Raw genomic sequence first — 13422 nt, forward strand, 5'->3', positions numbered from 1 at the left:
GCAGCTGGGTTTAGGAATTAAGAATGAAGACACCACTGACCTCTCTCCCAGACCCAACTCATCCCTTCTGTTGCAAAGTCCCTGCTGTTTCTTAATTACAGAGTACCCTGAAAGATCCAGAATCCCCTTACCTGCTACACACACCCCTATAAATATCCTATTGTCAGAAGAGCAACTTCCAAGAAACAAGGAGAGCCCGCGTGGAACCCAGAGCTTCCCAGGGCCAAGGTCTACCCTGGGGGCAGTGGTGTGTTGAATAGCTAGTACAGACCACTAAATGTTCAGGTATTTTTCTAGTCAGCTGTTAAACAAGGTCATTATTAATAAAATACATAAACTTGCAATTAAATAATTTGTATTTTAAAGCAAAGTTGATAAATACCCCAAACCCACCACTTCCTAGTCATTTGATTATTGTCTATGGTCTTGACATCCCCTAACATTTCACAGCTCCCAGGAAAGATAGCAGAGGGAGGTGGAAATAAATGGAGACACTAAATGGCCAGCTATTCTGCATCTCCCCATTCAGGAACATCACACTTGAAATTCATACTGTTGTGTAGCAAATGCTTCCAATCAGAATTGAAGAGGACAGATTGAGGTCTTGGTAAACATTAATTAGCACCCCTGTTTGCAGAGAGGATATAGAGAGCAGTTGCTGGGGCTGCAGGGACAAGAGAAAGGGTGTCTTCCTATCAGGGAAGGGTTCAGGGTTTAATGGATAGTAGAAAAACCAGGCAATGCATCCTCCATAAGATTGTCCCATTTGATCCTTGACCAAGTGATAGGGCACTGGAGTGGGAAGTCAAGTATGTAACAGGTTGAGAATACACAACAGTGCCATAAATTCCCATCTAGTTTGTAGAAGACCATTAATGGCTCAAGAGCCCAAGTTTCTCCTTACCTCTCTTGTAGAATTCACTTAATTCTCTGACAAGAAAGGAAAGGAGAGGAAGGAGACTTTTCTAGTCTCTCCTGATGCCTAGAAAATCTTTCAAGAACCTAATGGGGGAAACAGAAGAGGGGATGTGCAATGATTTTAAGCAAAAGAGGGGTAGATTGGAAGAATTTGGGAGTTGTTTTTTTAGAGAAGTGGCTGCTCAAGTAGACCACTCTAGTGCTGAAGAAAAGGAGAAAGCTGGGTCTAGTCCATTAATGAAGTGTACTTTCTGTCCATTATCTTCTCCCCATAAGGATTCACTCTTGGAAGAACCCCTTGGGCCTTGGAACAGGAAGACAGTACAGATGTACTGAACTCTACTAGGCTCCCTCCTTAATTGAGGCAGGAAGAATTGAAATTCATGATGTGAATGAATAAGAGTTGGTGTTTATACTTTGTAAATGAAAAGGAGAGTACACATATGGGAGGATTGTGTGTGAGAGAGAGGAAGTTCTAGTTTATAAGGGCCCTGTGTGTTTGAGTGTTCAAAAAAGGACTGTAATTAAAGAACAACTCAAACAACCAAGAGCAATCATAAGTCACTTACTAAGGGCAAGCAATTGTTTCCTACACTCAGCAGTTTTAATGGCAGGTTACAAATTTTCCAAACACATTTTACATTCACTCTGATGAATGGATTCAGGGAAGGCCTCCAGGGTGTCAATCAAGATCGCAGGTCCAGGAAGAGGAAGCCCCATCTCCATCCAAGTACGTTGGTCTCACTGCCCCCATCACAGCCCAACTGATCTCATCCCTGAACACAAAGACTGACCACCTGGACTTACTCAAAGGCTGTAGCATGTATTGCACACTTACTGTGTGCTAAACATTGCACCAAGAGTTTTGTGTTTATTGTCTTATTTCACACTTGTCTTTCCCCTTGGGAACCTGTAGTTCCATCCAATTACTTTTACCAGAGATTCCTAGCCAGAAATTAGGATGGAAAGATATGCTGCTATAATGTACAGAAAGCCCTCAAGTCAAAGAATTCATGATCCACACTCCCATTTCCAATTACTGCTCTGATTCTTGGACTCTGGATATCCTTATCAAAAGAGAAAGGATCACAGCTTGGAAGGCTGAAACAGGAGGATCATGAGTTCAAAGCCAACCTCGGCAATGGTGAGGTACTAAGCAACTCAGTGAGACCCTGTATGTAAATAAAATACAAAATAGGGCTGGGGATGTGGCTCAGTGGTCAAGTGGCCCTGAGTTCAATCCCCAATACCCACCCACCCCCCAAAAAAGAGAAGGGATCATCCTAGATTGGAGGTCTTTAGTCAGAGAACAGTATCTGAATCCTCTGCCTCAGTAACACCTAAGGCCATTCCCGATCAGGAAGATGGCATGTTTTATTTAGCCCCTAGAATTTATCTTTATCTAAAACCATTTTTTGCTTGATTTTTACTTTTTCATTGACTGACGCCCTCCCCAGTCCCTGCTAGAATGAGAGGGGGATTCTGTCTCAGTTATTCCTCTATTATACAGGGCCTGACACAGTGCTGGGCACACAAGGGACTCCTATGAATATTGAATGAATAAATCAACCCACTTCTGTTTCGCAGCTTGGTCACTCACAGTTTGTAAAATCTTGGGTGAAATATTTCATCTCTAAAATGAATAAGGTTATCTCATGGAATTGAGGGCCTAACACACTACTCCCATAACAATTTATTTCCTACACCTCTCTGACAGAAACCTTAGCCTAACACCTACACCCAAAGCCCAGAAACCTCATTTCAGAACTGAGGCATCTGAGGTCCAGAGAGATAAAATGACTTGTCTAAGGCAATCCAGTCAGCTCTTTACTCATTTCATGAACTCTTTCCTCTTTATTCTTTGCCTGAACTTTGTCCTAACTAAGTTAGCTATCTTGGTGGCTTCATGCTGCTATTTCTAGATGCATATCTCTATGTAAGACATTTCTCTTGCATAGGAGGCCCTCTCAACCTTGTCTATGTCTGACTGTAGATGACACTTGATTGAACTCATACAGTTCTGGTTGTTCCTTCTTTTCCTAATTCCTTTTGGCTTGTATGTATTCCATTTCCAATATGGGCATGTTCACTTTAAACTTGCTTGCCCTTTGCTAATAATTTAACATTGAACCCTTTCCCTTAAGCTCAGCTACAGCCACTCTGGCCAGGAAACTCATCAAAAGTAGGTCTCCATCCCCTTTTATGTTGGTTTTCATGACTGTTCTCAAAACAGGTATTGAGTACTCAGCTGATCTTGTTAGGTTCAAGAGGTTCCAGGCAGAAGATCAACCCCCAAAGGCACTGAGGCCAGAGGGAGGGCGATTTTACTTCTTTCAGATCCTGATGATTCACCATTATTGAAGCCAAATGCCCTCTGCCAATCTGTAACATCAGCATTCACGAGGATCTCCCAAATGAAAGAAAAAAATCAAGGAGAAAGAAGTAGGGGTTACAGGGGCAGGCATCATAATCTAGACAAGATTGTAATGGAAAGGAAAGTGGTTGGAAGAAGTCTCCCAACTCCTCACATCAGATATTATAAATCATTGACTTACCATGTTGGGATTTAAATCAGGTTTTATACAGCAACATGAAAACGGGTTTATGTATTTATCAATTTATCAATTTTTTTGCTTTATGTTTTCTTTATCATTATATGTGAAAGATCCTGAAAAGTCCCAGATATGTTTCATCCACTCTTTATGGAACCGGTACTACAAAGATGGTCAAAGCAGACAACACCTAGCAGGCACAGGCCTTGGGGAACCTCTTGGAATGCTTAGCAAATGTTAACCTACAGAGCCACCATCATCCACTGGCAACCACAACTGCTGGAGCCCTTAGCCAATCTTATTCTAGATGTGGAGACAGCTGAAGCATCTGGAGATTCATCTAAGCACCCATGAATTATAGTCCTGGGCCCGAGTCCATTCTTCATTTCTCAGAGGAAATACTTAACTCTATTTTTTCCCCTTCAGCCTCCCACTCTGTTTTTCCCCCACTCTGGGGCTAGAATGCAGGTAGAAGTCCCTCTGATATTTAACTTCTGTGCTTATTCCCTTGAACACTAGAGGGTCAGAATAAAGGGTCCTTATTTGACTTTGACAAACTCAATAAATAATTCCAAGCTATCTCCTCCTTCCACCCTGAATCCCCCTTATACAGTTTTAAATAATAGCCCCCATTCTCGTATCTCAGATTCCCCAATTCAGTCATTTATTTTATAACTTTTCACAAACACACCCTTCAGAGCTCTTGGCCATTCGATATATAGATGTACCTTTGACCTTAGTGCTAATTGAGGGTGAATGCCTAGAACTGAGACAACATTAATGCTAAATCCTCCACTCCTATCTAAGGATTTAGAAAACCACTAGTTTTTTTCTGCCAAACAAACTTCTATAACATCTACTCATCTCAAATGCCCCTTTCCCCTTCCTTATCAGCATCCTAATAATACTTTCAAGATCAAACTTGACCTTGAGCCTCAGGCTCCACTCCAGACAATGATAAAGGATCACTTCTAGATTCCTCCACATCAGATGAGGCTCCAAGACAAAATTCATCATTCCCCCTAACTATCATTCCCCCTAAGTATCCATTCTTCTTCCTAATAAGCACTTGACACATACATATTATGTGATTTATTAATGAGATCATTTATCCTCTCACTTTGTCCTCACAAATACACTTGGGGAGAGGAATAGTGGGACAGGAACTCACATCTCCACTTTGACCAAGAAAACCTAAGGCTCAGGCTGGGGTTGTGGCTCAGTGGTAGAGTACTTGCCTAGCACATATGAGGCACTGGATTCAATCCTCAGCACTACATAAAAATAAAAATAAAAATAAAATAAAGGTATCTTGTCCATCTACAACTAAAACAAAAAGAAAGAAAAACACCTAAGGCCCAAAGAGTTTGAATGACTGAAAAGAAATCAGTTTGATTGTAAGAAGCAGGATTCAAACTGCAAATCTCAACTTGTATTAAGTTCCAGCCCTGGAGACTTCCCAGACCTCAGCTGCCTTTCTTCTGGCATGGACCACCTCATTTCCACCTTCATTAGCTCATACTCGCTCACCTATCCATGCCATTATATCCTCCCAGCCATACAGTGCTCTTCCCAGTCTTCTACATTTTCCCTTCTCGTACTCCTTGAACACATACTCCAGAGCTAACTTTAGGGCTGGGGTTGTGGTTCAGTGGTAAAGCACTTGTCTTGCACATGTGAGGCACTGGGTGTGATCCTCAGCACCACAGAAATAAATAAAGGTAAAAAAAAATAAATTAAATAAAGGTACTGTGTCCATATACAACTAAAAAAATGTATATAAAATTCTTTTTTAAAAAAGAGCTAATTTTAATGTGATTTATAAGAATCCAGTGAATTGCCTTTAAGCTGTACTTTCTTTGGATCAACAATTAACATGATGGTCCTAAGTGACTTGGTCTACTGCGAATTCATGAAGAAAACTCATAATAAAGGGACAGTATTTAATGGGTATTATAAGAGCATATTTTTCTATTGTATTCATTTTCACTTCTGTGTACTGTGACACTTAAGGGGACCCAACTCACTGAGATCAGCATGGATCACCTGGGCTCCAATGCAAAGATTCTTAAATCATTTGGGGATCTTGGAGAATGTCATAAACACTGTGGAACTTCATGCCTGAAGAAACATCCAGATACATACACAAAAAAAAATTTCCATAATTTTGGAAGATTTGTAGCTTCTCAGAAACCCATTCTTCTAAGTTTAGCCAGACCTGCCTGTGCCCAAAGAGGAGGAAAAGTCTCCTCTCCCACAGAGGACAAGTTATTAGTACTTGAAAATCAGAAAAGCTGTTCCAGACCCAAGTTCTTATATGATGGAGAGATTAGGAGAAGCAAATAGCCTAGCTCAATGCCCAAACTGCAGGTCAGCAAGCCAGGACCCAGCCTCAACTCTAATTTGATGTTGTTTTATTTGGGGGTGTTAGCTAAACAACCCAGCCTCCTGGGATTTTGAATTCCTGATTCATGAAAGAGGAAGAATGTTCTTATTATCATGAGTAACAACATATTGAACTCAAAGAGTGAACAGCATTGTTTGGGACTCTTGTAATTAGAAAGTATAATGCAGTTTCCACCCTAATCTGGAGTTTTCAATTTATTTGATTTTTTCTGCAAAAAAAAAAAAAAAAATGAGGTAAGTTGCAGGTTCTTGCTCTCTTCATTCAGGTAAAATTAGCAGGTAGGCATGTTGCCTGGGCAAACCCATAGTGAGCAAGCCCTGTCTGTGCCTGGCTCCTCCATTCTAACCTACCCAGCATGCCCTCCTGACCTCCTCACTCCACACCCCATGCTTGGCCCCATCACCACCATGTTTTCCAGTTCTTCTAGTTGTTCTAGTTCTTCTCACGCATCTTCACTCTCTTTTCTCAAAATTCCTGCCAGCATCTCATTTACACTAAGGTGAAAATAACTGATAACAGCTCTAAAATGTTTCCCATTCATATATATTTATACCTTAAAAGCTTCCAAGTCTTTTTCAAAGTTCTGATGGTAGAATTCCAGACAGCAGTCAAGCAAGAACAGTCTTTAAAAGGGGAGGAGGCAGAAAGGGGGTGGTAAAAAGACCTTTCCAGGCAAGATGGCCATTAACAGTTATACAGGTTGTGCACAGCACAGCACTAAGGGGCATATTCTCATCTACAAGGACCCCCGGAAATAAAACACATAAACAGCAACTGATTCCATCTACTAACCCTGATCTCATTCATCTGGTGCTTTTTTTTTTTTTTACCCCAACAAGACCATGATGGATGGGCTTTCACTTAGTGAGCTACTGCCCTCATTTTTTTGCCTAGTGTCTCATTTAGAAATGTTGGGTTGAACACTTTACCTCTCTAACCCTCTCTTTTACTAACCTAGTCAATGCTCATTGCTTCACTTAAGTGTTCATGCCTCTCTGGAAGTGGGGAAGCAAGCAGGCATGAGAATGAACTTCATGGATGGCTGAGGTGAGATCATGAATCCAAAGTGGCAGATAAAATTTACAACTGAGCACCAATAACCCAATGTGCATAAGTCTTATAGATGTGAGTTCTCTCTAATCCTCAAGGACATTGGAAATTAAAGGGGCAACAACTCTGCAATAAAGAAGAACGTAAAATGTGACACATATACACAATGGAGTTCTACTCAGCCATAAATAAGAATGAAATTATGTCATTAGCTGGTAAATGGATGGAACTTGATGGAGAACATCACACTAAATGAAATAAACCATGCTCAAAAAGTCAAGGGTCAACTGTTTTCTGTCCTATATGAAAGAGAGAGAGAAAAGAATAAATCAGAAAGAGATCACTAGAGGAAAAAGACCAAGAGGGGTAAGAGGGAGGGAGGGAGAAGGGGAGTGCTGGGGAGTGATATTGGCCAAATTATATTGTTATGTTGTGTGCACAAACAGATACGTAACAACAAATCTCATCATTATTTACAACTGTAATACACAATTTAAAATGTGAGGGAGAAAGGATCTCATGAAAATAAAAGAGAGACCAATGGAGTAGAGTAATGTGATTGAGAGGGGAGGAAGGAGGGGAAGGCATGGGGAAATATTGCAGAACAAAGTCTAACAAATTACACTATATCCATGTCCAAATATACCACAGTGCAAATGAATCCCGTTTTTATGTATAATTACAATGCACTAATTAAAATAATATAATAGAAAGGAGTAGAGTAGAGCAAGCAGAACAGGGGGAGAGAAGAGGGGAGGAAAAAAGAAGGTCCTGGAGAATAAGATTGATCAAGTTATATTATGTGCATGTACAAGTATGGCACATCTAATTCCACTATTATGTATAATTATAATGCACTGATTTTTAAAAAATATAATATATAATATAAAACTAGCATTTGCACCAGGCCGATCATGGAAGAAGAGCTGCTCTGACTGTGCTGGCTGCAGGTCACCCTCTCTCTGCATGAGGGTCCCAGAGCAAAGACCTAGGTAGTCAGCATATCCTGCTGCTTTCCTACCTTGGGTTCCCCCATGTACTGCTGAAGTCAGATGTCATCTCCTCCTATGAACGTTCTGACATTCTGCCTTCCCTCACTTCCTCCTCCCTGTCCCTCCATGCAGCCGCTTTTGTCCCTATGGAGAGCCAAATGGTGACAGGATATAGTAATGTCACTTCTTAGCCAATCTGGCAGAAGCATCCCAATAATTTGTCCAATGCTACAAAACTGTGGTTGGTGAGGATCCAAAAGTCAAGTCACTCTGAAGAAAGATTCCTCCTTTCCTCCCCTTTTCTCCCTGAACTAATCAGGAATCTCTTCCTTCATCATATCAGGACATCCCATTCTGATATTTTGAATCTGCCAGTAGACAAACTAGAGGACACATGTAGATCACAGAATCCATCTGGGTAAAAGTCAATGTATTCCATAAGGGAAGGGTAAGGGTACCTACTGCATCTGGAAGGAGTCCAGGTGTGAGGAGACAAGGGACAGAAAGGATGGTGATTGGATGAGCAGATGTCACCTCTGTTCTTAAAAATGTGAAAAGAGGTAGGAGGAATAGGGCAAGCTGAAAACATGGGTAGAATTTTAAAAAGAAGATCTAATTGCACTTCAACTATTCTCGTGTCCACATTTGATTCCCAAATATGTACCTCTATCCCCCATCACTGCCTGAGTTTCATTCCACATACCTGTGTCCACCTAGACATCCTAGATGGTCCTTAAGAAACCTAAAACCAAACTTTTTTCCTCCCCATATGCACACATGCAAAACAACACACAGGCATGATGCGTCACCTCCCCTCTCCATGAGGCCAATGGCATCTCTCTTCACCTCATCCCTCATCTCTCTTCCTTGACCCTCTGAATCTGTCACCTTTGCTAACTCAAAGGGACTCCCAAATCCTCCCATCCTCATTGCTATCACCAAGCCCAGCCTAGCACTACCTCCTGCAACCTATCCTAACAGGTCTCCATTCAAACTCTGCCTTCCTGAAATTTGTATTCCACATAATTGCTAGGGTGATTTCATAAAGGACAAACACATTCATGTCCCTTCCCTGCTTAAAAATCTTGATTGTATCGCATTGACACCTGGAAAGAAGTTCATAGTCCCCAACACAATGAATATACCCTTTTGCACACCGGCCCCAACTGGCTTTTCCATCTTGGTCACCTGCCACTCCTCTGCTGTCCCTTCCACAGCAGATCTGCAAGACTCGTTGAATTCCTTCTTGTTCTCAGACATGTCAGGCCCCTTTCATGTCTCTGTTTTCTTGAACCTGCGCATGTGTCCACCTTCGTGAATTTTCTCCCTCCAGTGCCTAGCAAACTCCTACTCATTCAGTAAAGACCAACAAAAATACCACTCGAATGAAATCTTTCCCAACCAGCCATCTGCCTGTCAAATCACAGTCATCACTACTCTCTTTGGGCACTCATAACTTATTAACTAGTTCCAACAACAATCCACATACCAGGCTTTTGCGTACAGCTTTATTCTTGTACTTGTGACCTTAGATGATAGTTAGCTATTTCACTTTCTCTTTCACCAGACGACAAGGTACCTTGATGAAAGAGTTGATCAGAATACAGGAATTATCTTTTGCATTTCTTTACCCCTGGTGCGTGGTACCATTTCTGGCACATAGTAGGTTTATGTAATGACTAAAAGTGAAGATGCAAGAGAGAGGGAACTGAGAAAGGAAGGCAAGAAAAAATCAGAAAGAGAAGAAAATTGAATTAGGTTCAAGAAAACAATGGAGAGGTGGGAGCCAAAAAGATGGGAGAAGCGCAAGAAAAATGAGAAAGAGGAAAATAGAAAGATGTACATAACCTCATCTATCACCACCAAAATGTGTGTGTGTGTGTGTGTGTGTGTGTGTGTAGTTGAATAGGTAGTTTTATGTATCCTCACACATACATAAGGCAAAGAATCAAAATGTGCCTTCAGTATTTGAAGCCTCAATACTAACAAAAATGCTTTCCCAGGCAAGCACACCAGGCCACATCCGACCCTCCTCCTTCCTTCCTCTCCTGCCACTTGGCCCCTCTCTTCCTAAGTTCTGATGTATTCTTTCTCCATCACTTTGTGAGGCAATTAGAAAACAGCTTCACATTTCTTAGATAAGTTTACATAAGGTGAAACCCTCTTATGCAAGTCACTAAACAGGACTAAATTCTAAATATTTGAATTCTTCCATAATGGAAGGTTCTTTTGCTGAAGAAAATTAAATACTAAAAGAAAAAGGTCAGAATGAGGATAAAATGATCCATGGGTTAATGAGGAAGCTGAAATACATCAGCATATCCCACTGCACTTCGGAGACCCAGATTCAGCTATTAGCCCTGCCTCCAGACAGTTCTGGTCCTTGGTCATGTCATTCTTAGATCCCACTCTTCAGGAGACAGTGGAATTAGACATGATGTCAAGAAAACCCTGGACTGAGAACCCCCATTCTATCCCTGCATCTCATGCCAACCAGCTTTGTGATTCTGTTTAAATGATATCCTCACAGGTCTCAATTCCCCATCTGTAAAGTGAAGGGTCTCAAAAAGGCATCTCTTAGCTCCCATCCCCTTCTAATATCTGTGTTCCTTTTTAAAATTCTCTAATACCAACAAGCAGGATGAGACTCCAGGTAGAGTGGACTGCCAGGAAGACTGTTCTGAAAAAAAAAAAAAAAGAAAGAAATAACCCCTATGATCTAAGGAAGTGAGATCAATGGACAGTTGAACAATTTGCACTAAGTATAGATGCCTAAATGCAAAAACAAAAAATTAGGTTTCTTAGCCAGAACCAAAAATAATCCTCCACTACTCTAGAATACATGAAAATTAAAATAAATGGGACCTTTCAAGTCTTACAATATCATCTCCCACTCAATCCAAGAATCTTCTTTTTGAACACCGCTGCAGCTGTTCCCTGTCATTGCTTGATTACTTCCAAGACAGAGGTGCAAGCAGGGGTAGGTAATACAATTACTGAGGAAACCTGGTATGTGTCCCTGGCCTCCCTCATGCTAGGCTCACAGAATTTGAAATTCTACTCTTAGTTGTCTATTTCTGTTGGTTCTCCTTCCTTGAGTCTCTTAAAATTCAAACATTCCTAGTAGGTAGTACTTACTATCAAACTTTTCTGTTCATGAGAGCAGAAAGTTAGATTTAAAGAGCCTTGGGCAGCTCTAAAAGAAGGGAACTTTTGAGGATGAGAGGAAAGGCAACAAGATTAACTCCAGGTATATGTGATGATGATGATGGTGGTGATGGTGGTAGTAGTGGTGATGATGGTGATGGTGGCGGTAATGATGGTGGTGGTGATGTTGTAGTAGTGGTGATGTTATGGTGGTGGTGGTGGTGGTGGTGACGTGGTAGTAGTAGTGATGTTATGCTGGTGGTGGTGATAATGATGATGGTGGTGATGTGGTAGTAGTGGTGATAATTATGGTGGTGGTGGTGGTAGTGGTGATAATGATGGTGGTGGTGACATGGTAGTGGTCGTGATGATTATAGTGGTATGGTGATTATGCTGATGGTGGTGGGGGTGGTGATAATAATGATGGTGGTGGTGATATTGATGATAGAAAACAACATCTATCTATGCTTTTATTGCCAATAATTCCTCTTAGCACTTACATTCTAATTCATTGTAAATACTTTTATAAAACTGCGTAGTTTTTACAGCAAGTCCCTTGACCTTGAGTAAACACTCTCCATCCTTAAGATTTCAGCTTCTTTCCTTCATCTCTCTTTTCTTTCCTTCTAAAATAGGATAAATAAGTGCAATTTTGTAAGTTGGTTGCAATAGCTATACATATGTGTGTGTTTGTGTGTACATGTGGTTAAGTAGAGATATATATCTCCACTTAACCACTTTTACATAGAACCAGAAATGATTCAGCAGTTAATGAGACCCATTGTTCAAGGAGATTTTCAATGTCTCATAGCAGCTATAAAAGGAAAATGTGACAAGGTTCCCATCTAGTGGTTAAAGTCATTAGTGAATTGGGGAAAACACTGCTCCTACCAATGATTAACCAGGTATACGGAAACAAAGCCCTTCTCACGAAGGAGCACATCCCAGCTGCTGCTGGAGGTGTCTCAATTTGGCCAGCTTTCCTAGTCTGCCTGATAATTTGAATTGAGAGGCACTGACCTGATAAAGACTAGAAATCAAGGTAAAGAAAGGGATAGTAGGACAGAGTGCAAGTTACTTTAAATAACTCAGCTTTTTATTTGTACATTTTTTTTTCACACTGGGGTGCTTAACCCCTGAGTCACATCCCCAACCCTTTTTATTTCTTATTTTGAGACAGGTTCTCATTAAGATGCTTAGGGCCTTTCTGAGTTGATGAAGCCGTCTTTGAACTTGTGGTCCTCCTGCCTCACCTCCCAAGTGGCTGGAATTACAGGTGTGCATTACCACACCCAGCTTATTTGTACAATTTTGAAGGACTGCATTCTTAGTCTTCAATGATGCTATAGAGAAGGCTACTTTTTGAGAAAGCTGCTGAGATAAGGAAGGGGAAAGGAGGAGAAATACCAAATTCTAATAGTGCCATCTTCTGGCCATATGTAGTGAGGCACACATGACCTTTGCTCTCAAATGTGGTCATTTTTACTGCATATAACACTCAAATGTGCAAGTAACTCTTACTGGCCAGTTACAGTAATAATCACAGATTATAATCATAGCAGTGTTCTACATGGAATCCTAGGCAGAATTCAGACTGTAACTTGAGCAGGGACCACCACATGCAAATTTGGGTATGCAATACTTGACAGTCACCAAAAATACAAGTGACAAGAACAAAAAGGTTGTTTGTGCCTGTGGTTCTCAGTATATTAAAATCAAAAGTCTTGTTAGCAAACAAGTCAATGTCAATATTGCAGTAAAGTCTATACCAGATTTGCTTCTCAGTGATACAGATAACAGAATTGGGGGTGTGCCCATTGAGGATACTTGTACAAACAGCAGCCAAACGAAGGTTTTAAAAAAAAAAAATGAATCAGTAGCTGGCATCTTGCAGGGATTTGCACTGAAAATGGCCTAAAGATATGAATTAATGGGATGATATTGGAAAAATTATATCGTTATATTGTGTGCATGTACAAATATGTAACAATAAATCCCACCTTTATGTATAACAATAATGCACATAATTTTTAAATGGTGGGAAAAATATGAATTATTGTTTTTCCAAATATCCATGAAGTTCCAGAAGATAGAATGTTTAGAACTAAGAAAGAATCTAGTAGCTAAGATGCACTGGAAAGTTTGCATACACACAGGTGGTTATAACAAAAACCTGCATGCCAAACAGAATACAAGATAAATGTCAACACAAAGGTGATGTCCAAAATCAGACTTTGCCTGTCCAGGGTATATGATATCTTAATAAGACCAAGAAATCCTTTTTCTATTGTAGTCAATGCAGAGCTTTGGTCATGGCAAAACAGCAAAAATAATAGAAAATGGACATAAATCACGA

The sequence above is a fragment of the Callospermophilus lateralis genome, chromosome 2, assembly GCF_048772815.1.
Source record: "Callospermophilus lateralis isolate mCalLat2 chromosome 2, mCalLat2.hap1, whole genome shotgun sequence".
Lineage (NCBI taxonomy): Eukaryota > Metazoa > Chordata > Mammalia > Rodentia > Sciuridae > Callospermophilus > Callospermophilus lateralis.